Source organism: Gymnodraco acuticeps, unplaced genomic scaffold (assembly GCF_902827175.1).
Source record: "Gymnodraco acuticeps unplaced genomic scaffold, fGymAcu1.1, whole genome shotgun sequence".
In the NCBI taxonomy this organism is placed as follows: Eukaryota; Metazoa; Chordata; class Actinopteri; order Perciformes; family Bathydraconidae; genus Gymnodraco; species Gymnodraco acuticeps.
The window spans coordinates 397,191-417,231 of record NW_022990502.1 but is presented as its reverse complement, the minus strand read 5'-3'; the positions used below and the strand labels follow the sequence as shown (position 1 = coordinate 417,231).

The following is a 20,041-nucleotide window of genomic DNA, read 5'->3' as shown; positions in this document are numbered from 1 at the left end:
ATGACTGTTATTATTAGCCTATTAGTGTTATTATTAGTGTTATTATTATTATTGGTATTATTATTGGTATTATATTATTTTCATTATTATTATAACTGTTGTTTTCACAAGTGTTATTATTAATATTATTATTATTATTGTTGTTGTTATTATTAGTGTTATTATCATCCCGTTATGTTTGCAAATTGCAGCAGCTGAGTGGAGGCATGTTCCTTTAAGGGTGGTGTCAGCAGCGCTGGGCGGAGGAGGCGGAGGAGGAGTGAGGCGGTCTCTGCTCTGCTCTCAGCCCGGGGACTCCTAGAATAAACAGTTCCCACAGACTGCACGCTACACCTCCGCGAGAGCACAGTCGCAGCACAGACAAAAAACAACGAGGCATTTTTCGGACTTAAATTTGATTTTCAAAGCCTGATTCGCCATTTTTTTTATTCCTACCAGAAGTGTCAAGACTGATACGAGCGTTTTCATTGGATTTGCCTCCTCCTGTCGAATAATAGCGATGCGCCTCTCCGGCTGACTGTGGGTGGACACCGCAGGTAGGGGGTCTACGTGCCACACATAAACGCACTGTCATATCTGTACAATTATTATAAACAACGGGGGGGGTGAAATATACACGTATACGGGACGCCATGTCGAGGATTATTCTAGATTATAATTCTCTGTTTTGTCGAGTGTCGCAAGGCTCGCATATGGATACAGCGCTGAAAACGCTGCATAAACGCTGTAATAACAGCCACTGTCTGTGTTTCCTGGCTACCATATGACCGGTAAATTAGGCCCACTATAGAGGCATTTATCTGGGTCCAAATCTGATGCAATGAATACCAATTGTAGTGAATGTATCGTCATGTACGGAGCGTTCCAAAATGAAAGCGCCCTGTTAGTTCTCCGAGTGTATCTGAGGCTACTGTAGCGCTACTGTCACACTGAGCAAATAATACCAGCCCATGGCTTATTATTACCGAACAATACACCAGGCCTGTCTGTCCATGTCAAAGGGCCGGAGTGCAACGTTAGTTCAGTTAATGTGCTCAATCACATTGGGTCAAAACAGTAGACAGCCTCATATTGTGGAGTAGTTTTAGCACCACCAATGGGAAACACTCCCCAGTTGCACTATTCTGTAAATTACATTTGGCAGGTCCTGCTCCTTAAAAAAGTCCCAGAAGGGTTTTAAATTACCCCCAAGACCTTGGAAAGGATTTAGGTGTTGTTCTATGTTGAGTTTGAGATATAAATGGGTTTTCTGAGGTGTAAGAATGTAAATGTGTCCAGGGTAGGCCTCCATAGGATGGATACTTAATGTGGACCAGACCAAGCATTTGGCCTGTTAATGCATCATAAACAGCCATGGTTTAGTTTATGAATCCCAATAACGGTCTTTTAGTTTTGCCTGAAACCACACAGTATCCACTTGTCTGATACCACTGGCCTTTAACCAAAAGGGTTTCAGTCCAGTGTGCAGCGCTCTGTCAGAACACTGTGGCGTCATGTCCGATATGTTTTGATGGTTGGATGTTTTCAGTAAGTGCCAGGGAGGAATCTTTTTGAGTGGCCTTTGCGTAGGTGTGGCTTTTCTCAGATGTCCTATTGCTTCATTGGACTTTGGATGAGCGTGGACGCAAAAGGTCAGGGGCTGAGGCTCGCTGCGAGTTACAGGAACGAGGGCAGAGAACTCCAGTTCAAGTTCCAAAAGGGCAACTTCCGAAGCTTCCCAGCGGCAGCCTGTTTGGATGTTGTAATATGAGGATAGAAAACACAACACACAGAGTTCAGTTACTGTGCTACCTTTCACAGAAGCACTGTCTGTAACTAAGACTAGAAGTCATAGCAACATGGAGAGAAGTCAAACTTTTTAAAGCCTTCTAAATACTGTCTGTGTCTGGAGGACTGCCTTTTAGCCTTTCTTTTGTTGAGCATTTAAGCTGCTTAATTATTTGACCTGAACTTACACAAGATGTTCAAGGTAGTTCAGCGTGTCCTCGTTTGCCACAGATAACTAAAACCTGCACATTTATAGCCCAACTTTAAAGTTTATGTTGGAGCACAGTGCGCTGTAACTCAAAGGAGCCTCTGTTGGCCGGGCCATCTGCTGCTGAGTGATGTGCACTAACCTGCAGCAGAACCAGACCTGACATGTAAATGGCCAAATGCAAATGATGTGGAGGCGTCTGACTCAGTCACAAGACTGGACTCTGCACTCTGCTCTGATCCAGTGACGGCCTTTAATGACAGCAAATCTTATCTGCCATCAAAACACTGCTGCTGTATGAAAGGGTCATGTTTTGACGAGTGTGTTTACGTGTGCTCATCCACATGTGGAGGAGATCTTTCATTATAGCATGAAATCACATTGCACTGAACAAACTGAAACATTGACTTTAATTAAATGTATTATGTCAACTATTAACGATTAGTTGAAAGCAATAATATTAAGTTGAACCTAATATTTTTTATTTAAAATGAACATTATTGCTAACCTCATACAGTGTGTGAAATCTGTCAACGTTACAGTCCATTCCCTTGTTAATGGATTGGAGGATTTCTCTACAGACACATGCCACAGGAGTACCTGCCCAGGCACTTTTCTTTACTATCAATCTCTTCTGTGCCAACTCAAAGCCCCCCCCCCCCCCCCCCCTGTGTAAATGTGTCAGTCACTATAGCTTGAGACACAGTGCAGACAACACTTTTGGGTGGCATCCCACTTTTTCATAGCAGAGACTCGGGCAAAAAAACTAATGTGCAATCTACCAGAACAAGTGTCATGCATTTACTGCAGAGTTTTTGATTTATTATAGACCTGGGAGCTGCCCAGCACTTGTGTTGTTGGCCACCGAAAATTGTTCAAGGGCATTTTGACAGTAGATGTTGAGGAACAGAAGCATTTCTCATCCACTTACAGACTCTCAGCCCACTGAGGATTCAAACCACAGACCTTTTGGCCACGAGCTCATTTCTCTAGTCTTTGTGTGCAGCATGCATTAAGCCTAATCATTTGATCGTCTGCGCATTCAGCAGACGCTCTCTACGACTAAACACTGCTGCTGTTATTACTAAAGGGATCACAAACACAATATATACATGAAAAACAGATTAAGGCATCACGCACAACAGTTTTCATACCACATAAGGCTAGGTTGCATAACATCTGAAAATAAATGGTCTTGAAATGGATATGAAGAAGACGAGGCTAACGTGTCAAGGCTTGAGCTATTAAAGTGTAAACAGAATGACGAAGCCAACAAAAGGATAACAAATGAACATATAAACACAGATATTAAAACTACCAATGCAACACTATCCCGTCAACGGAGCCCCGTGCCCCCCCTGACATTTAAAAAAAAAAAAAAGTATATATATATATAGCACCAAATTGCAACTGAAGCAATCTATCTACGGTCACTTTTCACATTCAGATTTGACTCGGATAACGACTGACTTTCATTTGAAGTTGTGAGTTTAGTGTTTTTGACCCTAAGAAACACTGATGCGTTAATAAATAACAATAATCCACAACTCCTCTCACTGCTCCCCCCCCCCCCCCCCCCCACAGCAGTACACCTAGGGGAAACACTGAACACTGTGTGGGCACTTTTCAAGTATTCCCACTGTTTGCTGCTTTTAAGAAAAGCTTTAGTAAGGGCTCTCGGTTCACTATCTCATTCAGAGACAATCACTCCTGTAGGTGCTTCTGTCATCAACGGGAGGCAACCAAAGTCAATGGGACTCATTTTGATGACAAGGCAGGAACTGCTAAATGCGTCTTTACAGCCATCCCTCCTGGATGCGGGCTGGATTGACAAAATGTGAGGAGGAAAGATGGACGCCTCCGTTACAACCCCTGAGAGCTATACTAGCCCATCTGTTGAATGACTCTCCTCCCGCCTCCTCCCTCTTCACCCTCACCCCCGACTCTCCACCCCTCTGCCTGCACCCGTCACCTTGGCCTTGGCGCAATGACAGGCCCCTCAATTATCTCCGCCGATTGATCGCTGCTGATTGCAATTGCCGTGAATTATTTAGACTTTGCTGAAATTACGCACTAGAGGGGAGGTAAGAGGAAGATATCGCCAGTTCAATAAATGACATGTTACCCACATGAAGTATCGGCCTGTTTGGAAAACAACAGCTGTGTAAGCCTGACTGTCGCGATCAATGTGAGGAGCAGGGAGACTGCATCAAGCAACCTGTTCCTCGGGCTAGCAGCTCAACAGCCTTCCTCTTGTACCTCGAGTAAAGACTTCTTCTTTATTAGGATCCCCATTAGAGCTAGCATGAGCGTTGGCTGTTCTTCCTCGGGTCCTCACACACACTCAAACATGCAGACAACAACACTGAAAACAGCTCATCATGCAATTCACAATTCAACATGAAGGGAAAACAAAAAGATCATCCTATTTTAACCATCATTAAGCCAAACTAAAATAATACAAATAATTGTACATACCCACAGACACAGTTCAATTATGCTTTTTGATACAGCGATACAAACTTTTGAAATGTAATTGGGAATTGTCCTGAATGATATTGACAGGCAATGAATTCCAGCTGACCATGGCTCTGGATAGGACTCTTTTCTGTTTCATATTTGATCTAGTTTTGGGTAACTGAGATTAGTTGTGGAGTAAAAGACCTCCTGGCTGATGTGAGAGAATCTGACTCTGTTCCTGGTCACAGTGGAGGAGCCCGTCCTGTAGCAGAACTGCGGCCCCCGGGCTGTGGAGGGGCCGTACGAAGGGTTCTTTACCTTTGTGGGGAGCCAGGATGCTTCAGTCAGACAGAGGGGAAGGTCTCTGCTTCGCCACAGGCAGGCCAGTGTCACAGAGTGGGCGTTCTGCAGAGGGAATGAGGACAGACGCTCTGAGCTAGAAGGAAAACCCAGCTTGTGTGATCATGTGATGAGCTTGTTTTCTAACGCTTGTCTGTATGTTCAGCTACAACAGTCATAGCCTGTGTTTAATGAAGTCTGTGATAATACATCAAGCCTGTGTCATGCCTCGCTCAAACAAAGCAGCTTCTGACCGGCCTCCAGACAAGGCCACTGCACCTTGAGTGATAAAGGCTATTGCATTCAGTCCAAGAAGCCTTAAGCTTCTGTGACCAGCAGTAAAATGGCTCTCTGCTGACGTTGTGTTCCTTTTAGAAAGAGTGGTGCTTCCCGATTTGAGCGAAGCACTACCCCCCCTTGTTGAGCACCGCTAAAAATGGTCACCAAGTGCTCCACTCAAAGGTCAAATTTCAACTTTGACCTAATTGCCGCTGACCTTTTGGCGCACAGCCAATCAGATAACGGCTGTGCACGTTGACTTTGATTAAATGTAATATGTCAACAGATTTCACATCACTGTTTTAGGTTAGTTGAAAGCAATACTATTAAGTTTAAATAACAAATATTAGATTGAACTTAATATTATTGCTTTCAACTAACCTAATACAGTTATTTGATATAATTCATTTGAAGCCAACGTTTCAGTTTGTTCTGTGTCTGAAGCAGCTCAACCTAGCAGAGGAGCTAACCACAGAAATGAAACTAACTAGCTGTTTGACTACCTGTTACGCTTGGCGCCCAACATCGCGGTGAGCGTATCGTGTGAAGGCAGCTTAAGGGTCGAACGCTAGAACAACGTGTCACAAAGTCCAGAAACTAAGGTCGGCTGTTATTCAACTGTGACTTATTTTCTGCGTGTTACGTGGCGGCAGTGCAGGGGAGAGGCTGGGGCTAAGTGAAAATGCCACTCATTCCTGAAGAGTCCCTGGCCTCGTCAAGGTTAGTGGCTTGTCTTTGTAAGTTGAGGGATTGATGCATGAGCCTGTCTGGCGCTGAATTCAAAGTCCAAAGCTGTCACAGGCAAGCAGCTCTCTCCCTCCCTCCATCCCTCGCCCCCTCCCTCCCCTTCTTTGCAGGCTATCACAGGGCCCGTCCTTCCCAACTTCTTAGCAGCCTGTCCTTTTGGGAACCTTGAGCGGCCCAGGCAAGGACACAGCGTCTGGTGCAGTAAGCCTGTGCAGAGGGGGAGGCTTTACGTAACGCTCTGCTTTAAACATGGGTGTATGACTTCCCTGACACGGAGCAGAGCGGTGCAGAGCTGCACAGCTCACAGCACATGTCCCCCCCCCACCTCCCCCCTGACAAGGAGGGGCCAGAGAGATCCCTGCAACTTAATTATATCTTTCTCTTTTAAAAGCTTTTGTTTGAAATTACATTTTCCCAGGCAATTCATTTAAGAGGAGTTTTCAGAATGTATGAATGAATGATGGATATATTTCATAGGATGACAGGGGAACAGGGGAGGGAGGGAGGGAAGGGGGGGCGATGCATATGCAGTATATGCTGTGAGATTGATTTCCACTGCGAAACGGGGGTGGCTTGAGGAAATTCGGCAATACACGTTGTGCCTGAGAGCTGTTCCCTTCAGGGTGCATAGGACGCCATTCTGCCGTCAATATTTGGAGTATTTTCAGTGAAGCTCTGTGGGAGGAAGACGCAAGAGCGGGGGCTTCCCCACGCTCTCATTCCTTCAGTCCCACATATCATAGAAGTTGGATATAACTTGCTGAATAACGTTACATGCTCCTCACCTCAAACCCTTTTGGCTTGAACTGAAACGTTTTTGCTTCTAGTGATGAGCTGGGTTGTTGCCGGGCAACAAGAGACCTGAGCGGGTGGCCGTGGAGTCGGAGCTATGAGCGTTCACACAGATCCTCAGCCCAGTACACGGCTTCCAGTACAGGAATGTCCCTGAATCACCTTGAATACTTTAGTTTGTATGTTATTCCCAGCGAGTTGATGTGTTCGTCCGGAAGAGTCTTCTAGGGTTAGGGTTACATTACAAATATCTTCACACTATTTTGAAGGTGTCAAAGAATACATCAATTATATATAAGAAAAATCTTTGCATGGTTCAATAAGTGGCACATCTCTAAATTAAGAAATGAAAGCACTCCCACACCACAAAGTGAGGACCGAGGACATTTTGCATAACCTCAGCCCCCGTCTATCCCTGAAAGAGGTTTCTTGAATATCTGGAACATGCTGTCCCTTTGTAAACCTGTAAATCCATTAGCGACGTGGCGTTATTCAGCGTGTCTTCATAGAGCTGGGTAAACAAGTGCAGCTTCCTCATGACTGTTGAAGGCGAGCGGTAGTAGAGAGGCCATTTGCGAGGAGATGGAGAGCACTGATGACTGGAGGCAGCCGTGTGACCTATTACTTTGGGGAAATGGAGTGGTGACCAGAAGACTGCTGGCTCATACTCTGCTCACCCTCTGCCCTTGAGCAAAGGCAATTAACCTGGATTCCTCCAGTAAATATCCAGCTGTAGAAATGGAAGGAGATGTGCGAGTGTGATAATCGTGTAAGTGACTTTGAATAAAAGTGTCCACTAAGCAGGAAGATTAATGCGGCTAATAGAATCATAGCTTGTGTTTTGAAGTTATCAAGGACAGCTGAACATATACAGGCAGTCAGGCCTCCTCCATCTCCTCTGTTTTTGTGCACTCTTCCATACTCACACACACTCACACACTTCTCCTCTTTCCTGTGGCATTAGGGCTAGAGCATGACCTTGACCTGATTGCTGAGGAGGCTTTTTAAGTAAGTCTCCAGAAGGAGATCCAATCATGTGACACCCTTCACCCAGCCTCACCCCCTATCCTCTCTCCTGACCTTGTATGTCTGCGGCCATGAGGGGGTGGGACGCTTGCCACAGGCATGCATGTGGCTGTCATTCAATCGGGTAATCTGTCCAAGGTCAAACAGGTTCAAGGTCGTGTCAGAGAGAGCAGTGCGGCAGGATTTTGGAACAGCCGCTCAAAAGTTTCCGCCCTGTTGGAGCGCGGTGACGAGCGGGTTTAGTCATCCTCTCAATTCTCAATCACCGATAGCAGCGTATGTCAGGGAAAGGTCGTCCCGTGTCCACAGTGATTCATGTCTCACTCCCTACAGCTGCCCCGCTGTTTAAAGCACGCTGGCTCACTGTCTCTGCTCCAGAGTATTTTTATGCTAGTACGTTAACATTTCTGCCCCCTGGATATGTTTACCATATGGCTGGGTAAATCAGGAGGCCGGCCTACTTTGTGAAAACATACTTTAATATACACTTTTTTTAAGGGGTTGGGGATTTAAGAAATAACATACTCACAGGGCATAAATAAATCAGAGAAAAAGACAAGAAACAACAATAACAAATGAAAAGAAATCAATAGGATTAAGTCGACGGATAATGGATACATTATTGATTCTCGTACTATAATTGTCACATGTAACAGGAGGGCCATTGGTAGGTTTTTGTGTTGTGTACCTCACACATCTTTCCCATCGATCGTCAAAGGTATGAACTTGTAATTCTTGTGGTTATTTTTATTCCAAGATGCATCCATTTATGAAGCTATAACACATCCTAGCCAAATACAAGTCAATCACATGGGTTATTTAGGAAATCTACTGCACTGCTTTGTCTCCACATTATTGTTGTAGAAATGGAAAATCAAAGGGGGGGGGGGGGGGGCACTAGCTGCAGCTTTCCTTTAACCTAAATTGTTACAGAAAACAAGACTTTTTCCTTAAATACAGTTGTTATGGAAAGTTTCCATTCTGTTATGCTGTCAGTTTTCATGTGTATGTCTGGGGTGATGACCACGCATCATTTCAAATATTTATACAGTCAGTGAATCCTGTTTTATAACCTAACTATTTTTGGATCACATTTGGGAAATGTGCAAAGAAGGGTACATTTTATAATTGAGTTATTCTTAACGTGTTAAGCCACAACTGAAATATAATATTACAACTTCTCCCTGGAATGTACAAAGCAAACACATGGCCTGAATTAGATCAAATTCAGCCAAATTGTAATTCTGCTCATAATGTCATCAGTTGAGAATCTAAACTGAATCTGATCATTCAATAGATATTCCCTGAATGTAATATGTGTTTGGCATAAAAGGCTGCACACAAGGACTCTTCATGGCACAACTACATTTCCATTTTCTTTTCACAGAAATGTACTGTTTCCTAACTCTGTGTGGATAAATAATAAGTCATTCTCAAAAGCTGTTGTTCTCAATCATTGCCTACCTGGAGGACATTATATTCTCTTAGAGCATTTGGCCAAGAGGCAATTCAATCAAATAGTTGACAGTATAGAAGGATACAGAAGATGGAGATGTAAAAGTGTAAATAACTGATATTAATGAAGGTTTCTCTAGCCCTGGTTGGATATCAAAATGTATCAACACACTATGAGACAATAATTCACTCCTGTTGCTTCAATCTCCCACTGCCTGATATGAAGAAATACAGGGATTGAAGAAAAGACAGTTTTATTTGTCCGCAAACCATCCTTTCTTGAACTTTAATGCATACAATTGGTATTTTTTTAACAATATTTAACCGAATGAAGGATTTTAGTCACGGACGTCTGGATCTTAAGTTACCAGAGCAACAAGCTGAGCTAGCTCGGTTGTCCTGCTGCGATCTGATCAAGAATGATTGTGATTGGTGGCTTGCTGTGCATGCAGAGCCTGCATGTCTCTCACTCAAGAACCCCTGACATGAGAGCCGCGCCAGTTTTCTTTTTGTAGCAAGCAGCAAAATAATTGTGACATGTTTGAGTTAATTTGCCTACTTAATATCGCATGTCCTAAAAACATTTTTAAAAACGTTTTAATGATGACCCCACTGGGAATAACACTTTAAATCCTGACATTGTTAGCTCAGTGTTGCCTCCACTTGATTTTGTGCAGAGTTTTTACAGCTAAAATGAAAGTGATCCCTTGCTAGGATTTCATTTTAAAATCAGACATCATTTGCTGCCTGCTGCCTGCCTCACACACACACACACACACACACACACACACACACACACACACACACACACACACACACACACACACACACACACACACACACACACACACACACACCACACACACACACACACACACACACACACAAGAGTCTAGAGGAACCTGTAGCTTTGGATGTTGATCTCAGCCTCAGCAGGGGTGCCCCCCCCCCCCGTTAACTGTTATGTCCAAATAGAGCAGCAAAACACAAGTGTCGCTAACTCGTATGTTATTTTAAGTTGAGCCTTGTTTGGTTATAAGAGTTATGGGGGCTACAGTAAAGTGTGTATGACGTGTGAGCTCACACACACACACACGCACACACACACACACACACACTCTCTGTGCTGTGAGCTTGTCTGTGTTTACATGTCTGGCTGTTGCTGGCACAAGAGCCAGACGAATGCATGCTTTATCCAGGGCCTCTTTCTCTCTAAGCCACCTTCCCTTCCTTTTGCAGTTGACCTTGGTGCTTATGAGGAGGCAGGGCTTGACCTACATCCACCTCCTTAACTGGAACTCCACCACCGAATAAACACACCGGACACACCTTTTTCTTCTTCCTTTAAAGGCCGTTTCCTCTCTGTCTCTGGTCTTTTTTGCGACAAATCAAATGAAGATACAGCACAGCTCCCGTGTTTTGGCCCTGGCAGCAGAGAAAGTGGAGCAGAGGGCTCCATGACTCGTCTCCGTGGCACCAACATGGCTGTGTGCACTGGGTCACCATTAGCACGCATGGGCTTAGCACCGGGCTGGTGAGAGTTTAGCGGCAGGTCAACCCTCCTCTGGTTTTTAAAGTGGAGTGTCAAACTGTGGATGCAAATGAGGACACACACACACACACACACACTCTCTAACACATGTAGTGGCTAGCATCTGGTGGGACTAATGTTCTTGCGCAGGGAAACTGTGCGGCAGAGTGCTTACATAAGGCCCGCTAATGTTCACAGAGCTATTTTACAGTCTATTGGTCAGAGGTTTGTGTAAACAAATAAAACAAATCTGTGTTTACAATGATGTGGTTCAGAAGGGCTATGTGTAAAATCACTAATACAATAGAAAAACATTTGATCGCAGTTTGGACTAGTGCAATACTCAAACCGCAGGAAGCACAATAAGACTAATTGTGTTCAAATACATTTTGGATGAATAATTGTGGAAATATGCAGAAATATCCTGGCCTACATATCTACAGATTTAATAAAACATCATTGTTTAAACTGTACAGAAATAAAATACTGTTTATTTTTTTCATTATTATTCAAAAATCATCAATTAGGCCAATATCGTGGATCTTATCGAAATTGCAATATCGTTCAAAATATGAAGTTTTTTTTTTTCCGAAAAAAGTCTTACTACTGCTATTAGGATGAATCACACTAGTCTGTGGGCTTATTGAGTTCAGCGAGCCTCTGTAAGATAAAGCGTGATAATTAAATGTCACTCTCACTTCTCCAGATATAGCTCTTGAACAGAAGCTAAACAATGGTTGCTAGGCGACACCAAGGCACCAGTGAGTGATGATTTTCGTCCGGCACATTAATATTTAAATTAGCAGTCAAAGGTGTGCGTTGATTAGGTATTTCACAATGGCTTTCAAACAGTGATACAAAGGGCAGCAGAATGTGTTTTGTAAAGGGATGAAAGTGTCAGCTGCTGTCAGGGGGACGTGTGTCCAGGAGCCATGCTTAATGTGTGGACGATTACAGGAGCAATGCATGAGTGAGCGCCGCTTAATGGGCAGGGTTTGCATGAGAGCCCGCTGTGTGATCAGATATAATATGAGCTAACACACAGGCATGGGTCAGTGTCATGCTACCAGGCATAAGGACAGATCCCTGATCAGCCAGCCCCGGAATATAGCAAAGACATCATCACTTTTCTAGAAGAGAGGCCAAACTATAATAGGTGTCAAAGAGCAGTGTGTACGTCTCGGTAAGGTAGAGGATTCCATTCAGCGCTTTGAATCATCAGGGTCATCAGAATCACAATATGTTATTGATCCCAATGGGAAATTAGGTCATGTGACAAACAATTGTAGAATAACATAACACAGAATACAAATATTTATGAAAACATCTGAAGTTCAAATTAAATTGTGCTATAATTTTTTTTAATAATTTAGACACATGTGTAAGGTAAAATAAAATATAGAATATAATAACAATATGTATGTAAACATAAGAAGTTATTCAATACTGTGCAGGCAAATGGATGTCCTTTTCCTCTTTATAATAATAACATATATTTTATATAGTGAAAGTCAAAAGTCAAAAATTGAATAATATAGAAAACTAATATTTATGGGAACATAAGAAGTTAAATAAAAAATGTGCACTTTGTCCTACAATATCACAATGATTCATATATTAAAATGTCTATATTCACATTCACTATTTTAAAACATACCAACCACCACAGTATTTATAAAGACATCAATGATGAAAACCAGATTAGTATTTGAAACGTACAATCTAATATTTTCTTTGTGGTATGAGTATTGCAGTTGAATAATTGCACTGGTTCTAAAAGTATTGTCTATAACAAAGACATCATGTCGGGGTGTCAGGCGGTGGAGCACTGATGAAGCACTGATGAAGCACTGATGAAGCACTGATGAAGCACTGATGAAGCACTGATGAAGCCTGTAGCTGGTGTAACCCCATTGTACTGAGGCATGTCAGACACACAGCAGAGCCACATGTAACGGGCCACATGAAGTATCACCACATACATGGACTCGTCACAGAGGAGTCTCTGAGTGTCTTTTTCAACCTCTTTTCTTCCTTTGTTCCCCTCCCTCTCTGCCTCCTGCTGTCTCCCTCGATCATGCTCTGCACAACTCCTTGCACGATATTAGGCAGGAGAGAGAAAAAAATAGAAGAAAAGTGGGTCAGGGCGACCTATTTTCTTCCCCACAGTTCACAGAGGCAGAGGGTGGCGGTGTTATCGTCAGTTAGACGAGGAGCTGATGGGGAGGCAGGGCCTTGTCGTGAGACGCAGCCACTCAGAACTGGGTCAGCGGCAGAGGCTACGTCTCGTAAACGGCTTGTCATACTGGGGAGAAAAGCTGCAAATGAACCATAGATTATACACCCCGAGCTGAGCACTGAGGTCTCTCCCCAGCCCAGCACTTCTGAAAACACACGCACATATAAGCCTCACAAAAGCAGGAGTCTCTGAAGCACTGCCCCTCCTATAAGTTCTCTTCCCCTCTCAGTAATAGCGTTTGGTTACGGCTCAAAGCTCCGAGCCACATACACTTACAGGATCTGTTCACATTTCTCTTTCTCTGACACACGGGTGGCTGTCTGCTAAAAATAGCCCCCTTTCTCCCAGATTTGCTTGACTCTATTCAGGTCAGGTTATTTACTGTACCAAGTTCAACTGTGGTTTAGAAATACAGATGCTTATTCAGCTGCACTGACCTCTTTGCGTATCATATGCGCCAATGCCACACATGTGAATAGGTCATTTTCCTGCATGGGAGATATACTTCTGACTTTTCAAAGGAAGCCCAGTGTCTGCAGTGCTGGCTGAACTACCCCATCACAAATCTCATGAGGGACTGAGTCCTGGGTACATTGTGTTCATGTTGCCCTCCAGCCATAGGGGAGCCATAATCCGCAGCCACCATATATTTTGATATTGATTGTAAATGGGTCCGTGCCATCAGGCCTTAACAATTTTGAAAAAAATAATTTTTTGCAATTACAATATAGGAGGGATTGAGCATTTTCCCATCATTATTCTCATCATTGAAGAATACATTCAATTGATCATGGTGCTGATATTTACTGCCAGGTTCATTCTGTATAATACACTTTGTAGGCCTGAAAATCTATGCAACTCATCAACTACTTTGGATATAATAGTCCCGATTTCAGTTTCAATATCAAATATTATTCATTAATATTAATACATTTTACAGCCATTTGTGTCATCTCGTTTTTTCTCAGTTTCGGGACCTCCACCTCGCATATACCTGCTGTGTCTGTTTGTATTGAGCTTAAGTAGAGAAAGTGCTCAGATTGAGCGTCACTATCGTTGCACAGGGGTCTGCTTATGGAGCCATGCAATGTCCAGGAGGTAGAGCTCACTCATATTTCACTATGAGGAACACATCTGCCTGTAATGAATCTGGTAGGACTCTGTGGCGCCTCCACAGCCGAGCGGGGGGATCTATTGTGGGCCTTTTGCTAAATGTCAACACACCAATCTCCCTGCTATGAAAACTAGATTATTTTGGATCGGAGGTAGGGCCGCACAATTTGATCTCTAATTGCTATTATTTGACTGATATTGCGATTGTGAAATGATTCAAGTTATTGAAAGGATTGATCATTTTCACATTTATTCTCATTGTTAGATAGATCATAGATTGATTTTTTTAAGAGTGTGTGTACCAAACATGTATATTAAGTTATTAGAACACTTTTCGTAGGCTGGAATATCCCTGCAGCTTCAAAACTTCATTCAAAATGTTATTTTAACACATATTTTGCCTTCAACAAATATTGTGCTTCCTGCGATTTGAATATTGCCCTAGTCCGTGTTGCGATCGTGATCAAATGAGACAATGAGAGGGATTTCACTGCAAATAAACACACGGTTCATGAGTCTGTTCCCAATCCCAGTCCGGACTGATGATATGGTTCTTGCTCCATATAAGGCCTTATTAGCCGTATATGTGTCACACTAACATACATAACATAATATTCCAAGGTTGGGCTAAACGTGGCGGGGGATCGGATTAGCAGCCAGACTCCGGTTCGTACACACCCGGCCCTCGCCAGGAGGAGCAGACCTGTCCCATGTTATTCTTAGCCCAGAACTTCATGTCTCTGTGCAAAAGCCCCTTAACGCTAATTGAGGAGACTGCTCATGGCTCATGTCGCTCAACAACAGCCTCTGAGGGGGTGTACGCCGTCTGCCTTCCTCTGAGTGTATATGTGTGAAGGTGAGGCATGCTGGGCAGTAAAGCGGGCAGAACCAGCTCTTGGCCTCTCCAGTGTTGTGTTGGGCTTTTTCTCTCCCTTTTTTTTGGTGGTCGGGAGCCATCGCAGTGCCTTAAGCAGATGGTTTCCAGCAGGCCTGCGTGTGACATGTGATAACATTACAGTTTTCAAAGGTCAGGCATGAAGAGAACCAGGAGGAGGGCTCTGCCAGGCTCACAGTGTCCGAACATCCAATATAGTACTTTACACACTGAGGGAGGGTATAATAAGCTGAAATTCACATTAGCATATAGCGGTATTATATCTCTGTGTTCCAAAATGTAAGGACACTCCACTGGACGCAGGATTCTACGTGTTTTCACTCTTTTGGCAATGTAAGGGAATATCTTAAGGATAAAACAATCCAACCAAACAGATGCTGTCTAAAAAAAGAAAAGAAACACAATGCCCATGACATGTCTGCAAATACAGAGTGTTAAAGCAGCGTGCAGCAGTGATCTCTAGAGGAGTACACACCTCAGGAGAGCCAGCCGTTACAGGTCACACTCAGGTGAAGGGAGGCAGTCTGTTTGAATCACAGACAGTATGACCTGTGTGGGTGTAACACAGTTCATCAGGTTTTGTGCTAAGAAGTTCTCCCCTTGTGTGTGCTAAAACCAAAACATGTGTGTGCGTGTCACGTGATGAAGGTGTTGCAACATCCATGTCATGGCAGGACGCGACACTGGTGGAGGTGATGAAACCTCCCACCCTACTGCACACACTTCTGTGCAGTGTTAGTGTGTTCTGTTCAAAGTCCTATAAGGTTTTTCAAACACCCAGTTTTGAACACACTGCTTCTAACAAGGAATGCAAATATTTATTGTATCACTTGAACCTTGGTGGCCTGAGTTGCAGAGAGGGTGCCGCAATATTTGCACGCTGATAAATCCCTTCTTTGTGCTTTTACAGTAGACTACACTCAGCTGCTCTCAGTTGACAGTTCAGAGCCAGACTTTGGACCGTGGACCATGGTGTTTACTTTGGAACTCCAGTGTTCTTCATTAGGACCCGGCAGGTCATCATCAACCTGTCAAAAACACTGGCGCCAAGGCAACATCCCGCTCTTCTAGTCGGAGAGCCGTGATTGGCCAATATTCTGAAGCAAATCGGTTTTGAAGCTACACGTCAGTGTGTGGAAATGGCTCAGAGTTGGGACACAGTCATGTGCATGCAAAACACCTCTGGGGTGGAGGGCCATCTCATCACACAGGTGTATTTCATACCCCCCAACCCCCCACCTCTTTCCTGAAATGGCCCGGGCCTTGTGCATGAAGGAGGAGGAGGTGGTTTTGAAATTCTGTTTCTATCTCAGTCTGACAGAGAGGTTAAAGATACAGCATTCTGATAAATCTCTTCTCACCAGGGGGACCAGATAAGGAGTGGCATAGATTGAATAAAAGAGCTGAGGAGAAAGGGGGAGGATAGGTGGGGGGGTGTAGGAGGAGGGCTGAGATGTCTATCAGGCCGCGCGAAGGTTTTTTTTTTTGTCTTGTAGATCGAGTTCAAGGGCGCCCGCAGGCTCTCGCTCTGCTGTGCCAACGCTGCTGCTCAAGGTCATCTGAGCAGCCCTGTGACATTAAAGAGGAACAGGAAGAGGGGACTTTAGGAGGGGGGGCAGCAACCATCAGCCACAGACATGCACACACTCACACAGTGTGTGTGTGTGTGTGTGTGTGTGTGTGTGTGTGTGTGTGTGTGTGTGTGTGTGTGTGTGTGTGTGTGTGTGTGTGTGTGTGTGTGTGTGTGTGTGTGTGTGTGTGTGTGTGTGTGTGTGTGTGTGTGTGTGTGTGTGTGTGTGTGTGTGTGTGTGTGTGTGTGTGTGTGTGTGTGTGTTGTGTGTGTGTGTGTGTGTGTGTGTGTGTGTGTGTGTGTGTGTGTGTGTGTGTGTGTGTGTGTGTGTGTGTGTGTGTGTGTGTGTGTGTGTGTCTGTCTGTGTGTGGGGGTGTGTGTGTGTGTGTGTGTGTGTGTGTGTGTGTGTGTGTGGTGTGTGTGTGTGTGTGTGTGTGTGTGTGTGTGTGTGTGTGTGTGTGTGTGTGTGTGTGTGTAATCAAATCTACTCTGTATTGTCACACATTGCACAGCACACATAAATACATTTAACAAATGAGTAGGAAGCTACAGTACATATTAATATACTAAAGTGCCTACAGTCTGGTGATCATGTGACAGTCCTTCCTCATTCTCTTCCTCCTCTGTATTCATACCTTACTCTCTTCCTTCGAGTCACCTTTTTTTGGGCCATCAGTGCCTTTATTATAGAAACAGATCTGAAAAGCAGAGACAGAGGGGATGACTTGTGTAAATGGTCCACAGATTGGAATTGAACCGGGGTTTGCTGCAGCAGGGATTGATCCCCAGGTTATGGGCTGCCAGCTCCACCAGTTGAGCTATCCGTCACCCCCCCTCCTTCATGTCTGGATAAATCACCTTACCTTGTGAGGAAGCTGCATTTGTGTAATTTGCAAGAACACATGAGAATTACAGGATCTAGTGAGAATAGCTACTGCTGTTTAAACGGTGATGTGACATCACATTTCAGTGTGTTCATACTGTACTGTATATACGCTCTTTACCATATACTCCGTCATTTGGCCCAGCCCCTCTAACACTGTGCTGTCCAGTCGAACCGTAGTAAACCAGCATTGGAGTTGTGGACACATGTCCAGGGTTTAACGTATGTAACCGTAGTTACTTATAGTAAGTCGCAGAGATTAGCAGGCTCAGCTGAATGACATGTTATGTGCAAACATTTGTTGAACTATTATTATGTCAAGCCTACAAAACTAGGTTAACCTTCTCTCTCAGTGGGTTCCTGGGGGGTATACTACGAAGCAGGATTTTCGCTTAGCCGGCTAAATTCAGGGGAAACTCCGGCTTTCCGGTCCTACAAAGCTGGTTCTCTTTTTAGCAGGCTAGATCTCCATGGTAACTTATGCTTAGCGGCTAACCTGGTCAGGACCAGGTTAGGTTGCAGGCTAAGAGCTAAACTCAGTGAAAGCACTGCCTGCTGACCAATCAGAGCTCCGTGTGCGGAGTTTAAAGCGATCAAGTCATATTACAGGAGAACGGAAATACAGAAAAGCTGCCGTTGCAGGAAAGACCGCCGGCAAAAATCACCGACTGTGTGAACGTGAACATTAATAGAATATCACCTCCATCTTCAGAGCAATCTGACTATTATAACATTAGCGTTAAGAAAGCTTACTTAAATATCTGCCACAACATAAGTAACCGGATCAGAGTAACATTAAGTACAGTCCGCGGCACTGTGAGTGCAGACATCGATGTGTCCCATTATCATTCATATCACATCACATCATAATGTATCATATATCTCCTTATCTGAGTCAGCTGAGCCGCATTTGGCCGTGCAACACTCACAGTGTCACATACTGTATGCAGAAGTATTATTTTAAGCAACACATTAAGTTGACGAAACACTCGAGACAAATGTAATGAAAGTCAGATCGTGTCTTAGACGGGGCAGTGATATCATAAACCTGTCAAACACTGTTCCAGCTGTATTCACCTTGCAGGTGCAGCTCTGTGGCTTTGATCCTGGATAAAGTGTTTAAGTCATGGATGTTTAAAGTTTAACTTCTTCATATGTCTAATATTATAGTTGACTTTTCATTCAGGAAGTATGACGCTGCGCTGTCAGTACGCTTCTCCATGTTTGTGATTGGTCGAATGCTCCAGATACCACCCCTTTCATGTGAACGCGCACCTAACTAGATAGGACACGGCTGGCTTGAGCGATTCACTTGATAACCAGCGTCGTAGGACCGTTTAGTGAGAGCGCGTATGTTTTGGATTAGGCCAACCGGCTAACTCAAACATATCCAGGTTAGGTTGAACCAGCTTCGTAGTACAGGCCCCTGAAGTGCTCATTTAACCTGTTGAGCCCCATGGCCCCCCAACATCTGCAAGAAACAGCATCTGAGGGCTTCTTAACATTTAACAACCTATTAATGTGTCATACCCACTTAACGGGAAGAAACTCAGCTAACTGACGATATGAACCATTTTTACCGAAACAAAACACAACTCTAGTTGTCCAGTCTGCCAAAGAAAGAAAGAATTGATTTTAAAATACTACTGCTAGTTTTTAAATCATTAATGGCTTAGGACCGAGGTATATAGACGACTGCCTCCATCACTATGAAGCATCCAGGAGTCTCAGGTCTTCTGGGTCGGGTCTGCTCTCTGTTCCGAGAATAACCACTAAACATGGAAAAGCAGCTTTTAGTTATTATGCCCCAACAATCTGGAACAAACTTCCTAAATCGTGCACGTCCGCCGAAACACTTCCTATTTTTAAATCCCGACTAAAAACCCACCTATTTGCTGCTGCTTTTAATTGAGCTGCCCATATTCACACTACAGTATGCCTTTTTAGTCATGTATTCTGTACCTGCTATGTTTATTTATTTTTATTTATTTCATTACCGTTGCTTATTATGCCTGTTTTTAAATGCCTTTTTAATAATGTATTTATGCTGTATTTGTTCTTAAATGTCTTTTGCTTTTAATCTGTAAAGCACTTTGAATCGCCACGTGCTGAAAAGTGCTATATAAATAAAATTGCCTTGCCTTGCCTTGCCTCTGAATTAGCCCTGAGCTAAAAATGCTAACGCACTTAGCACAGAACTCACGGTATAAATACTTTATTACTTATTGGATCTGCACAAACAAGATATCATATGAAAGCTGAGATTCCACAGATTCTAGAGGTATCGGTATCACCACTGTGCGACCAAAACTCGCGGCAGCTCAGGCAAACCCAGACAACACACAACGTAGCTTTACGGAGCCAAAACGGCAAATATGTCTTACCTTTACTTTTTTTCTGATCAAAAGTTGTGTTCAATGGCAATTAAAATGAGAATAACGCTGCTGAAGGTTAATCCAATGTGTCTGTATCACTTTTAAATGATTCAATTTTTGTCAAGAACGGAGATTTCATATTAGCTGCTATTAGCTGCCATTAGAGCTGCTATTAGAGCTACAACCCAGCTTCCGGTTTTGGGCAAACTGCGTGCACTCTCACTCCTCAATGGTAATGTTTAGATGGATTTAGGAACTTCCCCTCGATTCTATTGACTCTAACGGTTCAAAAGAGGTGTCAATCATCAAAATCAACCGAAAATGCACCCAATTGACCCCAGAAGTGTTTTTTTTGCTAAACC

General features: G+C 43.7%; 1 protein-coding gene across 1 annotated transcript in view; it reads left to right on the top strand.

Annotated features, from left to right (window-relative positions):
- Window positions 1-278: 278 nt before the first annotated feature.
- Window positions 279-20,041, top strand: part of nrip1b (nuclear receptor interacting protein 1b) — a 43,884-nt gene continuing 24,121 nt past the window's right edge. The window contains exon 1 of the mRNA XM_034226797.1: window positions 279-536. The gene's annotated coding sequence lies outside the window, so the exon portion shown is untranslated. The remainder of the gene's footprint in view (window positions 537-20,041) is intronic.